This window comes from Coturnix japonica, chromosome 2, assembly GCF_001577835.2.
Source record: "Coturnix japonica isolate 7356 chromosome 2, Coturnix japonica 2.1, whole genome shotgun sequence".
NCBI lineage: Eukaryota > Metazoa > Chordata > Aves > Galliformes > Phasianidae > Coturnix > Coturnix japonica.
The window spans coordinates 59,945,455-59,965,114 of NC_029517.1; the positions used below are offsets into that span (position 1 = coordinate 59,945,455).

Sequence of the window (19,660 nt, forward strand, 5' to 3'; positions counted from 1 at the left end):
AGGATCTGTGGGAACAGTTTTTACATTCACTGTGCATAACTATTAGAATCAAAATGTTATGGCTCTGTGAACATGTTCTTTTCATCCCTAATCCAACCAGCTATTTTAAAACAGAACAGTTTTAATCACAAAAATAAATCTTTTAGCCTCAGATAGGGCCTATTATTTAATGATACAAAGGTGCTATGTATAGCTATACAAAATACAGAAGACACAAATCAATAAGAACTTTGTACTGGTATCATTGTTTAATCACCTTGAAGCAAAGACTGTGTACAACAAAACATGAAACCTTCATGGAATACATTCTTGAAGATTCTGCATAGCCTTCATTTCTGTTACAACACAGCATTCTAAACTATTGAAAGCTTTCCTAAACCTTTTCATGTAATATTCCCATAGCAAAATCTAAACCTATTTACAATGTAAATTGTTTATTACAGCTTTCAATTCTTCTTGCATTTGAAAAGTAAAAATGGGGGGGAAAAAATCAATGTGAAATTTAAATAATCTAACTTTTCTATTAGAAAGAGTAGTTCTTTTGTCTCTTTATTATCAGTACTAAAGTTAATGTTAACAGATGGAAAATGTGGGAGTATTAATAGTGAGAGAGGTTTCAAAGCTCACAGAATGGTTTACTGAAGAAAATCAGAGTAAATTTTATGAAATAATAGCTAGAAATGGAACATGGAAAATACTATTGTTGAATGCTTTGATATGAGTCAATCACAGAAAGGATTTTTTGTAATTATACATCTGCATGAGTGGAGAGAGCAATTTTGCAATTAAAATAGTTCTTATGTGCATAATCCGTTTTCTTTTCAGGCGTATAAATAGCAAGGTTAGTGGCAACTGACCCGGGTAGGCTCCAATGTGAAGTGGCAAGGTAATTTATGCTTTTGTGGGCATGCACACACTCTGCATGTTCCTCAGGTGAAGAACTGTGAGCGTGCACAACAAGTGTCTTGGGGCTACCACGTAAGATTCTCTGTTTAACCCTCTAATTTTGGAGGATCTTCATTCTTCTTGTTATTACACTTCTCTCAGCAGATTGTTATTCTCACTACTTAGTCCACCTATCATGAGAATTTATTTTGCAAATTATAGTCCTGAGTGCCACTTCTTAACACTGTGATGTAGCAGCAACAGTGTGTAAGAAAAAAAAGTTTGTCTGGAGCCTGTAATAAAAGTGTGCAACTCTCATTTTCTTCAAGAAATCTAAAGCCCATACAGAAAACATCAGTCTACAATTCATCGTTATCTTGTCTTTCCAGTGCCTTCTCAAAGTGAAGGATATAGGAAATGTGGCCATTTTCATATTCTGAAAAATCATTCTTCTGCACTTTCAGGAGTAAATGCCTGAGAATATCAGTCAGTGCATTGGCCTCTACCAGTAAAAAAGTGCTTCCAAAATGATTTGTTCAGAGTTTTTTGTAGCGTTTTATGGACTGGAGAACGAAATCTTGAGAGATTAATTACTGCTGAATGTATACTACAACAGTTAAGTTCACAAGTATCTCCCACAAAGCCTTTATGCTTTTATTTAAGGTAATGCAAATTATTCAGCTTTAACAGCTGCTGTTAGTATATAATAAACCATCTGACTTAACTCCATTCTGAGATACACTGGCACAAGATCAGGTTATTTCATTTGGGCCACGCATGTGTTGTGGTGGAGGTTAGTCTCCTAGCTTATCGTTCCAGTCATTATCCGCTTCTCCAACAGTGGCAAGTGTCCTGGTAGGTGGGTAATTTTTCCAGAAGGAGTATGTGTAATGCTATAGACACACTCTATGAATTCCTTCTATGTTGACGCTATTATTCTCTTCAAATAGTATGTGCAAAGATAAAACCTAAAATAAGTTTCATATTTTACAGCCACATTTACCTACTTTGTGTGGATGTTTGATTAGACTTAAGGCTGTAAGAAGACAATAAATAACAGAAACAATGGTGACATTTTAATGCAGCTGTTATACAGTGCATTACAGCTAACTCCAATTGGAAAATGCAGCTCTTACCATATTTCATTGAGTCAACTGAACAACTGAAAGCTTTATAAATGTCAAACTATAACATTCAAAATTAGTGGCCATCCTGGTCTATGTGCACTCTAAGATTGCACGTGTGTCTCAGGGGTGGGGGAGGGGCTGACAATATGTGTGGAAAGTGGGTTTGAAAACTGAAGTATCTAATTCTGTAAAGATCAGTTTACATTTAAAGCATGCTTCCCTCACTCATTTGGTGATTATAAAATGTATTCTAATGTCTGTATTCAATATATTCATTTCATTCTTTTGAATGAATGTAGTGATTTAACATATCCCATCTCAGCACCGAATTTTTTATGTTAATCAGTCCAGGATCTTTTATGTCACTGCTCCTGTGATCCTTAGTGTCACTCATCTCTGTCCCTGTTCAAGGTTGAGTTTAGGCGGCACTGTGTGAACTGTGCCTGCAGTTCAGCTCTCTGATTCAGCCCACTTCAGAACTTCATCTCCACAAAGGAAAAGAAGGATTCTCTGTGTAACTTACACGTCCCAGCTGACACCAGTGCCTGACTGGGAATTTCACAGGGGTGTTAAGTAGGCTTGCTGGTAGTGAGCTTGAGTTTAAACATTCAGTACAAATATAACTGAGATTCAATACATCTTCCTTGAACATGATGGGCTTGCATTATATGCAGCATTCCAGCTGATATATTAGCAGTGCTTGCTCCAGTGACATTAATACTTCCATATTTCTTTTTGAAATACCTTGCCTGAAAAATCCTAAGATTGCTTTTGACATTTTCATGGCTACTTCACAGTGATGGTTCATAGTAATCTTATAATTGACTAATACACCTAGATCTTGCTCTTCCTCTGACATTTCCAACTAATGACTTCCCATGTGAAGGAGGAAATTCTTGTTATTAATCCCTGAAAGCATGACCTTGCACTTTACTATGAAATCTTCTAACATTTCCCTGTTCCAGTCCAAAAGGTCTTTTATTTTTATTTTTTTCAGAGTGTAATATTTTCATCATTTCCTGTATTGAGAGTCTCTCTACTTCACATAATCAACAGAATTAGCAAGGTAAATTTAATACCAGGGACCTGGATAAGTCAGAACCTAAGACCCAGTTCTTCAGAAACATTGTTAGAAACTATCTTTGAGCCTGATATGTCACTTCTGAATATGAACTATTGTTTTCTCTAATTTAGATTCTTCCCTTCCTATATTAAACAGATTTTCCTACTCTAGCAAATCTCTATCAATCTTTATTTTTTAAAGAAGAAAACTATTGGATAAATGTCACAAACTACATGTGCTAAAGCCATTCATAATTTTTGCTCTACTTGTCATTTACTGATTCTTCCTTCCAATATTTGTTCTGTAGTTCTGGATACTCAACAAATAGATCTGTAGCATCCATGATAATTTATTCTACCCCTTCTAAGAAATTTCTGTTCTGAGAGTGTAAGATAACATCCTCAGCATGATTTGTTATTTAAAAATCCTTGCTATACAGAAAGACCCAAACCATCCTGCAGATTTCACACACCAAAAACTGTTTCTGAAAAGAAGCCAGACTGGCCCAGTATCTCCTTGTAACAGAAAGACACAACAACCTTCTCAGATATTTATAACTTTTTATGAGCACTTGGAGATGGCCTGAGCAAACTGATCTACTCCCAAAAGTGATTTTGCTTCCAGTGGGGATAATTGAATGAATCCCTTTGCTTAGGATGTTCAGGACACTTCCCTCTCCCCTTTCCCCACCTCCTGATATAATTTCTTCCCCTACAAAATGAAGTCTTATTAAAAGTCAATAAAATGCTTAGCTCTTGTGTCGCAAGTTAGCAACATGACACAGGGTTCTCATTCAGGGAAGATTTCTTTATTGCTAACTCTCTGTATCATCTTTTACTTTCCCAGGCAAGCCTTTTATATTCTAACACATGTATTCAGTAAATTTTCACTAACAATCTATTGGCTAGAAAGCAAGCAAATTCCATAACAAATCTTCGTAACAGCAGAGAGCTTATCTTATGCCTAATTACAAAACATCTCTGTTTTTTTCATCTCTCTTTCCCAGTGCCTTTTTATCAGCAAGTCAGCATTTAATGAGGTCAAGCTGACCTCTCCTTCTCCCACAATTTTGTAAGATTCATAGAATGTCTTGGGTTGAAAGGGTCCCTAAGGATCATCAGTTTCCAAGCCACCTACCACAGGCAGAGCCAACAACCTCCAGACCTGGTGCTAGCCCAGGTTGTCCAGTGGTCCATCCAACCTGGCCTTAAACATCTCCAGAGACAGAGCATCCACTGCTTCTCTGGGCAGCCTGTTCCAGCACCTCGCCACTCTCTCTAAGGAAATTCCCCCTGTCACACAATCTAAACCTTCTCTGCTTGAGCTTGAAATCTTTCTTCCTTGTCCTATCACTATCTGCACAAGTAAAAAGTTTATTCCCCTCCTTTTTCATATCCCCCTTTTAAATACTGGAAGGCTACAATGAGGTCTCCACACAGCCTTCTCTTCTCTAGGCTGAACAAGCCCAGCCTGTTTGCATAGGGGAGGTACACAAGCTCTTTGATCATCTCTGTGGCCCTCCTCTGAATCCTCCCCAACATCTCTATATTTTTCATGTATTGGTGCCCCAGTTTTAGACTCAGTACTCCAAGTAGGGCCTTTCAAGGGCAGAGTAGAGAGGAACTGTCACCTTCTCTGTCCTTGCATGCCACCCCTCTTCTGATGGAGCCCAGGATACCATTGGCCTTCTGAGCTGCAAGAGTGCACTGCTGGCTCATGTTCAGTTTTTCATTCACCAGGACCCCCAAATTCTTCTCCACAGGGCTACTCTCTAAGAGCTTTTCTCCCAGGCTATGTATGAATCTGGGACTACTCCAACCCAAGTGCAAAACCTTGCACTTTGCTATGTTGAACCTAATGCTTAGGTTAACACAGACCCATACTGCTCAGCTTGATGACGGAGGGTGTACTTGAACCTATCATCAGTGTCATGTAAGACTCTTGGATACTCTTGACAACAGTCAAAGGATAAATCTTCATAGCAATGAGATTCTTGACCATTCGCACCTTTAACTCAAATGAAAGGGAAAATCCAGTCTTAGTATTACCACATAGATATCAATTTAATTTGTCCTCAGATGATATAACACTATTCAAGACTAAATGGAAATTGTTTTCATTGTAGTTCATCCAATACTGTGGTATTTATATGAAGTGAACCTGAAAACCTAGGTGCATAGGTAAGTACAATTACTACAAGTACTACTAAGTAGTATGCCTCTACAAAGTTTACATTGGTTCTGGTTAAAGTAGAATTTCTGAACAGACTTGAATTTTCCCTAATTATAGTTTGTATCTAAAATGTTAAACATCCCAACCATCTCTTGCGGTTTAATATGACTATTTTGGTCAAAAATATGTTTTTTTCTCTACCCGCTTCTGTGACGTTCCTTAAATGTGAGGTTTTAACATAATAAATATAATGTTGTTATTGGTGGTGTTTGTTTGTTTGGTTGTTGTTGTTGTTTTCAGGCAACTATTAGGATTATGGAGAATGGCTATGAAAATTAATTAAAAACAGAATATACACCAAGGGCTGTAATTTACAGCCCATCAGGTTCAAAATATTTTCCTTAGCTCAGAACACGTTCCACACGTGTGTTAAAACTCAGGGAAATTAAATTCAACCCTATATATTATATTCCCCTTTTTCATTAAAATGTTATTTAAATGCTTTCATTAAGTGGAACGTTTATTTAGACATTAAATGAAATTATGTTGAAAATGTAAATGATCTATTTGACACCAAAAGAGGAAAGAGGTGGTAACAGTTTTAATTAAAAATTCAATCCTAGCCGAGTTTGCCCTCATCAACTTAGAAATATAGCACAGACACTTTATTAAATTACAAAGTATCTGCTTAAAAGCTATTCACTATGTTATGTGTTAAATCATCTGTTTCCATGCTAGATCTGGTTTCTAGACAAATTGGTGGAAAAACTGTTTTTTCTCTCAGTTTCTGCTATTGTCCTTGGAGCATGATCTGTTATAAGTCCTCACAAATTTTAGTGGTTTTTTTCCTTCTTTTCTCAGTCTTTATCTTTCTACAGTGCACTATGAAAACATTTTATTAGGTTGGATCTATAAATGAAGATGTAATAATCTATAATTAATATTAAGAAAGCCTGGTTCATGAACCATTACTGATTCATTAGAACTAAAATGTCTACCAACTTTAACTGGATTCTGAGTTCCCCACAGACAGACTGTACAAACCTATTTACAGCCCTACCAGCAGTTTGACTGCTTCGTATTATCATTTCATTTAGTCTTTCCAGAAGTAAGAGACCTTGTGCACATCAGCAAAAGAAATAAATTGACATCAGCAAAAACTGGGGCAGTATGAGGAGTACCTTAGCTGGTAAAATATTGTCCAAGGAATTCTTAATTCCTGTAGCAGTTCGTAGTGCAGTACAAATCAAATACAACTGTCACAAGACATGGAAGTGACTCTTTTTTTATATATATACTTTAAGGGATGAACCATTTCTTCTCCATTCAGACAAACAAAGTACAAAGGTCTATTTTCTTATTGACTAAACTTCTTAGCAGTAAATCCAACAGCTGGAAATAGTAGAACTGAAGTAGAATTTAGATGCATGAATACAGACCTCCTGCCTGATCCCGATCCTCCAGGACTTTGCCATCTGGGTAACTTGGTAATGAAAAATAGACTTGAACTGGGGAAAATTAATTTAATTTATTGCCAATTAAAATAAGTTAGCTCGTGAGAAACAAAGACAAATACTAAATCAACATCTTCCCCCGCCTCTTCCTAGTCACAGAGGGCTGGGGAATGGGGCTAGGATTAGCCTCTGACAGCCTCTCCCTGCTGCTTCTTCCTCCTCAAACCGTGCCCTGCCCCAGCTGGGGCCTTCCCAGGGTCTGACAGACATCTGAGAGCCTTGTTGTTTTTTCCTCAGAGGTATAGCATGTAAGTAAAGCATAAAACACATTCAAAAACATTATAAAAGCCTGTTTCCCTGCACTATGTTTTGGGCGTTGATTTACATCATTACAATGCAGATTTAATTTCCAGAACGTTAAAGCAACAAGGACTGTTTTAAGTATATGCAATTCATTGCCTTGGAATTTTTGAAAACAGACAGATTATCATAAGCCAAAATACTGTATGTTTGCTTTGTATTACAGCAATGTAAAGCTATGCACAATACCAATCAAAAATCACCAGGGCTTCTGTTAACTTAATTCAGTGACTGAGGAAAGTGTTATTGTTACCATTCTTTTGCTCTTCAAATTCAGTAACATTTGATTATGAAGACAGTTTTTAAGTTTATCAAAATTCAGACCAGGAGAAAGAAAAGAGAAGAAAAACTGTATTAGGTAAAACATAAAAAAGTCTGTCATCTTATACCATAGTATGCAAACATGTAACCTAGTATTTATATTATTATTAACCTAATTGAAATAAATAATACGATGCCAGGAAAACATGCTTAGTCCTGTTATATTTATTTGTAGAAATGGGAAATTTTGAAATATGAAATACACTTGTGAATATTGTCACAAATTGGAATAATTGTTAAAATGCTGTTCATCTTGAGGTCTTCTTGGCTCTGCTTAACAGAGCTGGTCAGACACTCAATAAGATGTCAAGAAGAAAACCAGAAATAGCAAAAACTGTTAATGCAGTACAGCTGTTCAGCTGTTGTTCAGTCTTTCCTTACCCTTTATTTCAGTACTTTAAAATTTATTTTTCATTATGAACAAGAGTGATAAAAAAAGCAGAATTTTGAAATTTCATATAAATAAAACTTCAGAAAAAAACATTTTCTGAAAGCATAAAGAATTTCTTCCCATCGTGCCTAGAAATTCTCATTTCTTTATAGGATTTATGGTGTATTAGCACATTAAACTTTTGTTACGATAATAGTTAACATATACGTTGAAACCAGTTAACTTATAAGTAATAAAAATTGTAGAATTAAGACAACTGATTTTGTTCTAGTAAATAAATGAAATCATATTTATTCGTTTTGAATTCTTTCCACAAAAGGTTATATCAAAACTGGTGCTCCTAGAAGCACTTTCATGTGATAAAACTGCACTGTTCAACTGTTCCTTCAAGAATATTTCAAGTAGTATGAGTGCACAGGCAGCACTTGAGGATGAAAATGCCTTAGCTTGTGGGAAACACCTTGTCTTATATTATTGAAGCAACAGTGGAAAATTAATGTCTCTCTCAGCAGTCAGCAATATGTTCTCTTAATGAAGAAGAAGGAAGAAGGGATGATATGCCATATAGCATATTGATTGCACTTTGATGTTATGACTTAATTCAACTTCTGTGCTGAAACCAACATATATGAAAATCTATCAATACCGCGATGAGCTTTTTTTAAACTAAACTATAATTACATAATCTGCGTCTGATATTATACTCGTAACTGCCACAGTTCAACTCCATTAGGAAAACTCTTTTATTTCAACATCAAAAGGAAGCTAAACTGAGTTAACATACAGAGATTCAAGAGAGAGTAGAGAAGTCTCATAGGAAACATTGATGTCAGAGGGGCATTTAGGAGTGCTTACAGTTTATTCTGTCATCAATAATTAACAACTAAAGCCTGTTTAGGAGTAACTAACCAGTACATTTATTGTTGAGGAATACTCAGTAAATTCAGTGAATTGGATTCAAGAAATTATTGTTGCACTGCTGCTGCAGGAAAATATTTAAGACTTTTTTTAAATGTCTTGTGGGCTTGAATATGTTTTAGTTACAAGTGGTCCTTTTTAGCTACTGAAGAGCAAGAAGAAAAGGTATTTCTGCACTATCCTTTGCATGCTGATACCCATATGCTCCAGTGCTTTGTGGTGTGGCTGAACATGAGCCAGCTTTAATTTCTAAGCCATAAGGTGCTCTCAGAATGATGCAATGTACTTACTAGACAGTTTCTCTCCAGACACAGTATCCTCAGTCTAAAGATCATTGCTGCCTTCCTCTCTCTTTCCTGGGAAGAGGGCATGGGGATGATTAGGGAAACTAGGGAGGGATGGAAACTGAGCCCTCCAACTTTGTTGTTCTTTGTTGTCTTCCATTGTTCTCTTAAGTATGCAAGGAAAGGGAAAAGTTCTTGCTGTTTTTCCCTGCTTCCCACTGTAACAGCCCAACAAAAATAATTCCTCCCTGATGCCTCCACAAAGACTAGTCTGTTGTAGCCCACTCTTGTACAGATTGTGACTCAAAACCTAGTCAGTTTTGGAATGTTTTGGAGATTTCACCAGACAAATGTGAACATCGTAAAATAAATAAATGAAATGAAATAAAATAAAATAAAATAAAATAAAATAAAATAAAATAAAATAAAATAAAATAAAATAAAATAAAATAAAATAAATTCCTACAAAGAGTAACAAGTTTCAAAGTACATTGCAGTAAGAAAAAAGGTTGGTTCTTTTGTTTGTTTGTTTTGTTTGTTTGTTGTTGTTTTTCATTTGAGATGAAGCTTAAGATTTGTATCTTTCTTAGCTTTAGGAAATCCTCTCTCTTCATGAGATGTTAAGTACATGTTAACTGAGGAATGCAGTGTTGTGTTTGTTTGTTTTTTCCCCCTAGGTGTCTGCAACATTAAACAAGCAAATATGACATCCAGTATCTTCTAGTAGCCAGACAGGTATTGCATTGTGCTCTCACTTATAGCTGTAATATCAGACCTCTCTAAACATGCAAAAATATCTATATATTGAACTCAGGACAGCAATAAAATGAACACACACAAGGGCAGTTAAAACCATGTTAAACTCTCCTTCCCCAGTCTATATTTCTGGTGCTAGAAATTGTTGTAGATTCAGAGCCACAGTGTCAGCAAATGATCTTAACTGCTTGAGGTGCTAAAAATAAATAAATTTTAAAAAAACAGTTCTGTCAAGACATTGAAAAGGTATTTCAAGTCTTCAGTTTTGCTAATGATCATGAAATGTTAGGCTTGCTAATGTTGTTGCTTAATGTAATTTAAAAGAATAAATGTTTATAATCATCATATTTTTATGCCAATAGATTCTTTGTTTGTGCCTTTAATCATCAGCACTATTCCCCCCCATTGAGAACATCAGTGAAAACTTTGAAAGGCTGTTATTTTTGCATTGTGTTTACATGATTTTAAAGCAGAACATTAGGAATGTATATCCTCATGGGCAGTAGGCATATTGAATTTATTGTTTTCAGGAAATTCCAATTCTGTCATCACATGTCTATTATACTTCATGTGTCTTCCTTTCTGTTAGTCTGGTGAACATTTGTGCTCATCTGTGTCTCAGTATTTAATTCTCTGTTGTTGTTTTTTTTTTGCCCATCAAGAAACATATCACCTCTTTGACCTTCACTATCATTCAAGTTTTTATTTTATCCTTTCTGGATCTAGTTCTGGGATTTGATCTGCCTGATGACTTTGCTGCTCTTTCAGTTTTCTTTGTTCTCCCTCAGCCTCTTATGTATTTATGTGTATATCGTTAGCGCTCAGGAAAAATGTTCACCTGCAACATCCTTAAAACTTATATTAATGAAGCATTTCATCTATTTATTTGTTTCTGTTTAATTTTAGGAGTATCAGAATTTTTAGATGTTTTTAAATCATTTTCTCTAGCCATTTTTTCTACTAGTGCCTTCTGGTTTTGCATTCTCAGTGACCTTATTAATTTTTATTTTTTATTTTATTTTATTTTTTTTTTTTTTACCCCAACACATAGCTTCTTTCTATGGCTTTCTGTATATCACTTAGTTAATCTCATTTATTCTGAATGTTTCCCTCCATTGTATTGAATTCTAAAAATACAGTTTTGGAATTTCCCAAATCATGACTTCCCTGTCATGAATAAAAATATTAAATGATTGGAAATTACTATTTATTAAGGACAAAAAGTAATAAACTGCTGTGCAAGAATAACATAATAAAATAATGTTTGACAGGAAACTATGTGTTTGTAGGTTGTAACTGATTTCTCTGAGACCTTCTTGTAGATTTTTGGTAGACTAACAAAAATTGTGCTCATATACTTGTCTATATATAGAAAGGGGAATAATATCATGTTTGCATTGGTTTTTCATGGTTGAATAAATTAGTTTTCAGCAATGATATTTATGTATATCAAGCAATATAGCAAGGTGGATATTCATCCATGCTATAGATAAAAATTAACTATTAATATATTTCTTTCTTTTTGTGTAGAAGTTTTCTGCTTTTTCTAAACAAAAGAATAAACTGTGAAATATAGATATAGATTGATAAATTTCATGCATAGTAAGCAATGATTCCCCAGAATTTTTCTTTTCACGTGTCCATGTTTTGTTAAGCTGGTTATCCACTGTGCCTAAACAAAGGCACACAGATCCCACAGCCTGGGAGAAGTGTTCCATCTTGGCTCCATCCATGGAGTACAGTACTTCTCTCCATCACAAAACACTGCATCATGGGTGTAAGTAGGTTTGTCACATCAGCTAAAAAGTTAAATTTGCTGGCAGGTAAGGACCATATACAGATGCACGAATTAAACTGCTGTGATCAAGTGGAAACTGTGTGTGAATAAGAAACTGTCCCTGTGATAGAAATTATTCTACACTGGAAGTGGTTCCTTCTATATTCAGGAAGACTTATTGCAGGTTAAGTGTCAATATTATGTTATCAAAAGATTTTTATCTTTTAGGCAGAGTGTTTCTTTCCCAGAATATTCCATTTAAGCACCGAAGTCTTCACAGCACATATTTCCACTGTTATTTCAAAGTGTGTGACTGACTCCTTTTTACAGAATAAAGCTTAATTCTTGGTATTATAAAAGCAGTGAACATGGAACTCCTATATTTATCTGTAGGATTACCACAAATGGCAGAGAGGTTCTGAACATCTTTATCTTATCCATGATTCAGACCTGACCTATAGGGATTGTCTCTTCTTTCTAAGTGAGAGATATTTCAGACTGCAGAATTGAACTTGACAGAAAAAAATTTGTCGATTATATATGAAGTTTTGAGAGATGGAATTATATCCTCTAGGGAATGTGGATAAAAACCACAAAATTCAGTTGCTATAGGGATCTTTAAGACCTCAAAAATTGGATTGAATTACTTTCTATTGAAAGTGTAAAACTTTGTCCAACAAGATGGCTCAATTAATATCTACAATACAAATGATGTACTGTGGTAGAAGTAAATATATTTATTTTAATAACAGACAAAGGATCAAATCCTCTGTTTACTTCTGGAGCTATAACCACTGAATCCAGTAGAAAGTTGATTATTTAAATTCCTATCTCCATTTTATTTATTTATTTATTTATTCAGTATCAGAACCCTTTCATTATACTTTACTCTGTTTAGGAAGATACCAGAGATCAAGAATGCATTTAGTTTATGGTCTGTGTCTGTCATGTTGTCAGAAGTTTTAGGTTTCTGTTTGGATTATGCCTCTTAGGAAGGCATCAGTCTCTAGTGTGAATATAATCATGGACATGGAAAAACTGAAGTAAAATCCAGATCCTTTGATATGTGTAGTTCAGAGCCCATGAATACTACTATTCTCACTGTAGGAACTATGCAGGGACTGTATTTTCTTGTATTATCTTTTATTGAAAAGTAGGTGAATCTGAAAATATTTTCCCCATAGTCATGTTTTAATAATATAAAGAAAACAAAAAATACCTCTATTCTAAGTAAGAAATACTAGCAATTGAAAAGACCTCTCTCTGTATGATCAGAGTGGTGGGAAAAGTGCAAACAAAACAAAGGACAGGAAAACCTCTATATTTTCTGGGTTTCTATATCAGTCATGAAGAGACAGTTACGACTGATAGATTAAAGTAAATGAACAACAACTCTGACCTTTCATACAACACCTCTGGATTCAAGAGATATACTTGTACAGTTCAAGTGTATGCTTTGTAGCCATTTACTGCAGTGTCGGTTTCAAGGGTTTTTGATTTATTTATTTTTTTCTTTTTTAATATTTCCCAAGTTAACTGATATATCATCTTCCTTGGTCTCAGCAGAAAATAAATAAATAAATAAACAAACAAAATATCTGAAGGCTTCATGCATGAAGTGTGGGACACTTGATGCTTTGATTTGACTGTTCTACACACACAACTGTTTAGGTCAAAAGAGAGAACTCTTGATTGTAGCGTTCCAATAAAGTAATGCTCATTGTATCTTTAAATATTTGAATTTGAGAGTAAATGGACATACACAAAGATGTATACATATTCTTTTTCTGGCTTACCTTTTAACTTTTCAAAAACTTTTATTTTTATTTTACTTCTCATACCTTAAGACCAGTTCATACATTTCAGGCACTGTCCATTAAGTCAAGTCCACTTGTGTGGCACGTTATTTCTCTTGGATTTTCACTAAGAGGAGTTTTAAAAATGATATAGGTGTGTTTAGAGCCACTCAAGGCTGGTGCACAAATGCTGCTCTTCACCAGTTCTGATTTATCATTTTTATACAATTTATGTGGGTTACTACACGTTACTACAGCGTTTAAACATGATCCTGAATGAAAACCTCTGTGTAGAAAGATAAATTATGAGCACATCTCAGTCCATTGACTACAAGTGCGAGGAAAGCAACTGATGATATTGTTTCTCTCACCACAGTGCCTATTGTCTTGGTTAAAGCCTGGAGATACTGAGGAAACACACAGTTGAGTCTTCCTAACAGCCATGAAAAATGTAGCAACTTGGAAGAGAATAGATATGATATATGATTTTTTTCAACTGTATTTGATTTATGGTCAATATGAAGTTCAAAAATAGACTACAAACATTTGGAATTATACATATTTAAATTATATTAAGCCTACAAAAAGTCCAACATAAATTCTTAGATTAAATCTGAGTATGAAAATTGACAGTTAGTGATCGTCTGTTTAAAACACAGCTTTCATCTCTAAAGTGGTAGACTTTTATAATCATGGGCTTGGTCAGTAAACAGAGGTGTTCTGCTATGCATGAATATCTATTAACAACATGACAAGTATCCTAGACAGTCATTAAATCATTCATGTGGGTAAATATATTTTTAAAAAGTTAACACATAGTTTGCAAATAAGCCTACTGAGTTTATCATTATGTGATGTTTTTTTAGAAAGTATTTCATTTTTAAGTGAACCTTTAATTCTAAAAATTAAATAACATCAGAGCAGATGCTTTAAATCTTTACATAAATGTACTGAATTTAAATGTAAAATGTAAGGCAAGTGCAAGTATTGTAGCCATCATCAACATAAGATATAATTAGAACTCTATGAATAAAGAATAAGAGCAGTTATGTATCTGGTTACAGACACCTTTTAAAATTAACAGGGCAAAAAGTTGTTTTCCATCTGCAATATAATGATCGTATGAGGAGCTGAAGAGCAGAATCAATTACCGTGATGACTTGCACTGGCTAATACAGAGTTACCATTTTCAGGGACTAACCACTGTTAATTCACCTTTCTAATTGTCTCCTTTAAATCTAGTGGTGTCACACTGTAGTTACGTCAGAAATGGCTCTTTGCAGCTGCTTGCTGTTTTCTGCTTAATAAGCATTCATATGTCAATTATGTTTTCTTTCACTTGCTCATAAGGAATATGGTAAATCTAATACCACAAAATGGGCAAGTGTGTATCTTTAGTGTAAATACTACTGTTTATAAGATTCTGTGAGTTTGTGTAGTGATGTCCTGTTTCCTGTAGGAAAAAATGACTTATGCTGGGACATTTTAGTAGATCTATATTTTTTTCTAATGAGATGTCTATTCTGATGTCACAGCTGTAGCTGTGCACTTACAATCTTTTAAAATTCATTTTATACTTTGGGGAAGGGAAGGATATTGGATCAGATACACCTTCAAGGTATGGGATGAATTTGTTGTTATTATTGGTACACATACACCATTTCTTTGTCTACCTGATCTTCAGCCTATCGAGGTAACTAGAAAAACTTCTACTACCTCAGATGGTGCTAGATCAAGGTCTCAGAGAGCTGAAAAATGTTATCTAGTTCTTTCTAAATGTAAAAAAAAAAAAAAAAAAAAAAAGTGAGAAAAAAGAAAAAGAAAAAAAAAGGAGAAAGACAAGAGCTACAGAAACCTGAAGTACTTTTGTCTGCATAGAAAATGTCTACTTTGTCTACAGCAGAGAAAATTTAATGGATGATCATCCTGATCATAATTTTCTTTTTTTTCTTTTCTTAATTTTTCTCTTTGAACATTTCTTGTGGCTTCTTTTAGGCTCTTAAACTATCATTTGTGCTCCACAATGGGCTATTTTATTTATTTATTTTTAATTTTATAGATATAGATATAGATATATAATCTCAGTGGTTACATCAGATCTCAGGAGTAAAATGTCTTTGGAACAGTGAATTTTTCAAATAATTCTGTGAATGACTTTAAAGTCCTTCAACTTCCACTCACTGCTCAGTCCTTTCCGATAAATATTACCAGACATAATAGACAGCATCCTTTTTTAATTGTCCAATGAAAAAGAGATATCTGAGAACGGGGAAAATAACAAATTCCGCAGTTTCTAAAGAAAATTAAGGCATTTGGTGCTCTGATAATGTATCTGACTTAGCAGTGTAACTATTAGCTGTGAAAGTCTTCTCCATCTATAGTTTACTTTACAGTAAAGCATTCTTATGTTCCATGTTTAATATAATATAACCTAATTTGTGATGAAAACTTGGATTTTACCCTTTGGCTGGAAAAAAATCCTCAGGTTATAATTGTCTTTTGCCATCTGTTGAAATATTTGAATTAACATTACAGACCTGTGACTCAAAGATGCCATGTATAACAAATGAATCCATGGTGTTTAGCTGTGGTATTCTAGGAATTACTTTGGTGTACACAGATACCTGGCTCCAAGTTAATCTGGAGGATGGACAGGAGATAACCTAGTGCTATTAACTATGGGTTCTTGTAGCTACAGGCCACTTGCTTCTGAGGAGAAATAGCAAGGTTAAAAACATGCCATTACAAGATCAGCATGAAAATCCTATTAAATCTCACAGCATGCAAAGATTATATGAAGGTTACCAAGGTGCATATTATCATTTTCTACAAACACACAGAGGCAGTTATATACATTTGTTCTGAAGGATTTTTCTTCTATACTAGGGGAAAAGGAGAGGAAGGAAAAAGAAAAAAAAAAAAAAAAAAAGAGTGGAAAGGAAAATCCTACATCACAGACTGTAATTTTATGCATTACCTGCCATCAAAAATGGCAACAGGGCTGCACATCGAGTGCAGTTTCCGAACTTTGCTACATTTTCTTAGGCAGTTAATTAAACCAAAAGTCAGTAACAGTAAGAGACAGGTCACTCAAATATTGTGTTGTCATGTTGTCATGGTGCTGAGACACTTCACAGTTGTTAATTTCTATCTATCTTAACCAGGTATTAACACCCTCAAATTGGTGTCTGTGAGCAAAGAAAAAAAAAAAAAAAAAAAAAAAAAAGGTTAGTGTCATGTTAAGTGCTAGGTTTTTACTATTGCCTGGATAGGAGTCTTGGCTTCCACAGGATCCTATCTGGGATGCTGTCAGACCACACTCGCAATGTCTTCCAGGCCTGAGAGCCAACTACATTTTACTGCTTTTAAAACCAAGGTAAAGGGGACAAGAGGAGGGAGAAAGGTGTGTGGGGATGTGTATATCAAGGTGCCTTCTTAGATACCATCTCAAGTATAATCTTGAGGATTCAGATCAGATGGCGCAATAAATTTTGATCATGATGAAAATAAGATGGTATCAATGACACAACCAACCTTTCTATTTCTCTGATAGGCGTAGTGTCTGTAATAAGATAGTTTAGCATTAAGGCACATTCATAAGTGAAATAGGATGGAGAATTTTCATACCTCATACATATATCATCCTTATAAGTTCAAGTGCAAAGAATTTCCTACAAAAGAAAAACATTTCTTGTCAGTTTGCCAATTTTTCTTCTTTGATATTTGATTCTTTTTGATTTTTCTAACATATTTTCCTTACGTTTAGATTTCAACGAAGAAGAAATATTGGTATTCAAAACTTCTGCCTGCATTCAGGCAAGATGATTTTGGTAATTTGTTGGAAGGAATTAGACAATAACATCAGTATTTTTTGACAGGTGCAAATAAAGACTAAGATGAAATCATCAGACTCGTTTTCAGTAGTAGAAAGTGAATGTTGATAACTGGAATTCAAGAGCAAATGAGTTGATCTTCTGATCAACATAATTCAGAGTGTATATGTTTGCTAGTGTACTTATACATATGTCTTTTTAGATGTAAAATTTTCTGAAAGGTTGATAAGGAATGTTCTGATGAGCAATGCTTTGGATGTTTGTGATAGAAATTGGGTCTGCTGCCAATATTTAGGTATTTAGAGCCTTGCACCAACACAGTGCTTATGTTTTCTTCTTCCAGAATGTAGCCACTTTCATCCTTAGATTAAAGGAAAGCAACAACATTTAATTTTGTACAGCTAATATTTTAGAAAACAACAAAGCCATTGATGTAATATCTAAAGAGCTGTAGAGCATAATTTAGTTACTTCTATTTACCATGGGAGAAATAACCAAAACTATCCAGCTACTTTAAGAAACATCTCTTCCTAAAGTAATTCATCAGTTCAATATGTAACCATCTTATGAAACTCATTTAACACTCTTGTCCCTTGACACAGAATGAATTTCCATCGTGTAGACAGGCTAAATTCATTTTTAACTCTTGTCATGATTACAGGTCTAACTGCACATCTGTTGTCCATTTGGTCTCTTTAAGTACCTCTTAAGTACTCTAACTGGTACTCTAAAGTACCAGTTTTCAGGTTTTACCCATCCTAAACCAGAAATTACTTTAAACACAATTCTTGCATACTATTGTACTTACTCATAGGCCTGTGAGCAATGAGTACAGTGATTAGTTAATTTTTGCAATCAAAAAAGTAACTTCATGCTATGATAGCTAAAATATGTGCTTTGTTTCAACAAATCAGTTTGCTTGGAAACTGGTTTACCCTATCAACACTGATATTGGCTTTTAGACCCCTTAAGTAACACCTAAAACACCTTAGCCAGCAGATGATTTTCATAAATTAATAAAGTGTACACCTGATTCCATGACAATTATATTCTTGAATATAGATTATCTTCTTAAACATGTTCTAACTAAGGCTCCAAATGTTTGTTTATCAAGATAGGTGCTATGTATTGAAATTTTAATAGCATGTTGTACATTATTCCTCTAAAAATCTTTACCACACTTTTGGGAGTATCTTACTGCCATATTCTGGGCAATAAGTAGAAATTAACACAGTCTCACTAACTTCAAGGTTCCATTTTTGTGGGTTTTGTTTATTTATTTGTTTGTTTTGTTATTGTTGTTGTTGTTGTTGTTTATGTTTGCAATCCTCACAAAACTTAAATGCACATCCAACTTTCTTTCTCCTTTATGACTTTCAGTTAAGCTGGACTGCAATATAGATCTATTTCAACCTGGGTATATTAGTTCCTGTAGTTGAGTCTTGTTTTTCATCCAATCCAGAATGGAAAATTTGTTCTATATCGTAATGAAATCACTGATCAGAAGCATGCAAGCAAAAAAGAAATATTACTTAGTTAAGTCAATTTCTGAGTGTCTCTTGATTTTTGTCATGTTTGACAGTTAGGTTATCAAAGATATTTACTTGTCAGGAAAGATTTGTTTCCTCATGACCTATCTTATCTTATTCTATGAATTAGAAAAGAAGGAATAATACTAAATCATTTTCAGCTGTGATGTTGAAAAGAGCAGGATTAAGGACTGACCAGAAGATCAAGCAGAAGGAGAATCTGGGAAAAGAAGCAGAGTATTTGAAGAAAATATCGATACTACAGAAACAAAGAGCAGAGTTGATGCATCAGCTGTATTTGGAGTTGAATAAAAAAAACAAATATGTGTTGTGCTTTTTAAGATTTATGAATAAATTTACTGAAATTAAGAGGAAGTTGCATAATACCCTGGTTAGTGTGAGTTATGTGATACAACAGTGCCTATCAATCAGTGAGCACAATTGACCGCAGCCATTTCAGAGACCCTGGCTTTTCAACTTCAGTCTCACAGTTTTATCTCTTGAGGTCTGTCATTATTAAACCTTGGTATCAGTCAAGTTGCTGTCTATTAAAACAATAGTACTTTAAAAACTTTGACGTAAATTCATAGAATAGTTTAGGTTGGAGGGGTCCTAGTTCTAACCACCATGTCATGGGCAGGGTTGCTAAACACTGAACATCTCCAGGGACAGGGCATCTGCCACTGAGCAGCATATTTCAGTGCCTCACTGCCTTCTGACTGAAGATCTTCTGCTTAACATCTAACTGGAATTTCCCTTCTTTTAACTTAAAACCAATCCCCCTTTTCACTATCTGACTGTACAAAAAGTCAGCCCCTCATCTGGTTGTAAGCTGTCTTCAAGTACTGGAAGGCCACAATGAGCCTTCCTTCCTGGAGCCTTCTCCAAGATAAACAAGTCCAACTTCCAGACCTATCTTCATAGGAGTGGTGCTCCAGCCCTTTGAACGTCATAATGGCCCTTCTCTGGACCTGCTCCAGCAACTCCAAATACC

The 19,660-nt window shown here is 34.7% G+C and overlaps 1 long non-coding RNA gene across 1 annotated transcript in view; it reads left to right on the plus strand.

Moving 5' to 3' along the window:
* LOC107309561 overlaps window positions 1–18,997 on the plus strand; it is a 55,702-nt gene extending 36,705 nt beyond the window's left edge. Inside the window, exons 2-4 of the long non-coding RNA XR_004306100.1 lie at window positions 5,201–5,255; window positions 9,653–9,710; window positions 18,828–18,997. This is a non-coding gene — a long non-coding RNA (uncharacterized LOC107309561). The remainder of the gene's footprint in view (window positions 1–5,200; window positions 5,256–9,652; window positions 9,711–18,827) is intronic.
* The last annotated feature ends 663 nt before the right edge of the window (window positions 18,998–19,660 follow it).